Below are 2,598 nucleotides of genomic sequence, written 5' to 3'. Positions count from 1 at the left end.
TTAATTTATTTTGTTTTTAAAATTTCTATGTCTCTATCTACATCTATTAATTCATCCAGCTGATGACTACTGCTAGGTCTAGATGAGTTATTCATTATTCGAGCTAACATATTGTTTCCTAGTCGATCTTGAGAGAAACTGGTCCTTTGTCTTTCTTGGGAACTTCTATTCCTGTTTGAAAAAAGGTCCATGTTTTATCTTTCCTTTTAGGTCTATCCTCTTGAGGAGTTAATTCAACTCTCTTGAGCTGTTCTATTAAGTCTTGTGTATCGTTTTCTTGCTTACCTTTTTTAGTAGGGGTTTTATTTTCCAATAAAATATCTAACTTTTTATTTATATTTGTTATTTGGTCTTCTAGGTTTTTATTTAATTCTAATAAAGCAAATATTATCAAATTGTTTTGCTTTACACTTATAGAATCTGTTTTGCCTGGTGGAATGTAATATGATAAACCTTCAGGGTTAGCTTGAAATTGTGCTGTTTTTCTAAGGATTTCTTGGTAAAAGAGATTGTTCATGAAAGGGTTAAGTCATTAAGCTTACCTAGTTCTTTCTTAATTTCTTTTGTCTCTTTATAAAAGTTTTCTAGTTGGCTATTTAGTATTTCTAGAGGACTGTTATCAGTTATTTTATTTACTACTATGGTTTGTACTTTAGAAATTATATCCAATTGCTGATTTTTAAGAAAGTCAAAATTCTGTTCTATTTTTTCTAATGATTTGTTTTGTTTATGTTGCAGGGTTTCTATGGTTTCTATTATCTTTAGAAATCTTTCGTCTTTGGACTGACTATGTTCTGCTAAATTTAGTATTAAATCTGTAACCGTATTTAAGTGTTGATTCTCGCTATGTAAAATATGGTCTCCTTCTGCAAAATTACACTTAAGTAATGATCCAAATTTTAGTCTTCGATATTTCTTCTCTGAAACTATTTCTAAATCTAAGTATTCTAACCTCTTAATACTTCCTATTATGCTAAATATAAAGTTCTATTTTTGCAATCTTGTGTTTCTATTCTAATTTCTTTTATGTAGTGATCAACTCTTGCTCCTATAGTGGGTATTTGTAAATCTATCTGTCTTATTTCTTGATTTATAGATGATATTTGATTTGATGTTAATAAATCTGAAAATAACCTTAGTTGTTCTGTATATAGTTGTCTTTGTTTTAATAGAAAATCGTATATATCTATATAGTTCTGTCTTATTTTTAATAGATACCAATGATATTCCTGGTTAGTTATAATCTGTTTTCGTATGGCCTAATTTTTTTCTTATATAATCTAGATGACATATACCTTAACCTAGTATGTGCTACGTTATTTAAGGTGTAAGTAAATAAGAGTAAGAATTTAGCACCTGCTTCTTTAACCACACCCTGAGATTTACAGGTTCTTGGAATTCTTGAGGGTAGGTTACTTTGTATGCTTCCCACATTCCTTTGATTGACTCTCCTAAAAAGGTCTCCATGTATCTATACATAGTTTCTGCATCTGTCTCACTATAATGATGTATGTAATCTGCTACTACTATTCCTTTCCATACATCTATAACTGAGTTCCACAACTGAGGATCATGAGCTGCTATATTTAGTATCTTACCTCTATCTCCTCCATCTTGAAGCTTGATAGGGGCTTCTATTGGCATTCTTATTCCTATTGGTCTAACCATCTCTGGTTCTGTTGCCGGGTCTTGCCTATATACCCGATGACGTGGTAAATTACCTATAGTATATTCTACTGGCGTTATGGGGGTTGTCTTTTGAAATGGACTTGAACTAGAAGAACCGGTTTCCATGAATTCTTTTAGACTGCGTGTTGTCTCATCATCGCTTTCTTCTTGGGTGTTTTCTTTTTGTCTATACCCATAATTATCTATTCTAAATTTGCATTCTCTAAAATGTGTTTCTACTATAGAGATATCTATCTTTCTCATTTTACAACCTTTACACTTAAACAAAGTTGTTTCATTTTCTTGATGTAATTCTTTAGCCTTTGCTATTGATAAGTCTACTTCGTAGTCTTCTTCATTTATATTTTGGATATTCATACCTTCCATATTAATGGTGGATTCATTATCTTCTAAATCTTCTTCTATTTCTTTTTGATCTGTATATTTATAATCAGTGAATCTAATTGATGTCTCTCCTTTAGTATTAGTGTATGTGAGGTGGTCGTTTGGTCGTAATACTTCCTTTTTGCAGAATTTTTCTAAATTCCATTCTCTACCGGCATATTCTTCTGAATTTATTTTTAAAGGGTTCATTAACTTGATTCCTTTATTTCCCATTATACCTACTGCATCGTCTATCTTTATTTTAAACTTTGAACTGCTGTTGGTGGCTAATTTTCCTATAAAGCCAACACAAACTAAAAGATTATTTCCACAGTTCATTTCTTCATACCCTTTGGTCTGTATGCCTATTTTTATGTACTTACCAAATTCTTTTGAATTTATCATAAAATCTGGACTACAGTAAAATATTCCTCCATTGTTACTCATGTCTACTTCGGTTAATCCTATTATTGATCTTTTAGATTCTGACCATCTGTTATCATATAAAGTGATTAGTACTTTAGTACCTAAATTCTTTCTAGTTAA

The sequence above is a fragment of the Solanum verrucosum genome, unplaced genomic scaffold (assembly GCF_900185275.1).
Source record: "Solanum verrucosum unplaced genomic scaffold, falcon-dt-bn FXZP01000270.1, whole genome shotgun sequence".
Taxonomy (NCBI): domain Eukaryota; kingdom Viridiplantae; phylum Streptophyta; class Magnoliopsida; order Solanales; family Solanaceae; genus Solanum; species Solanum verrucosum.
Note: the sequence above shows the minus strand (reverse complement) of the source record.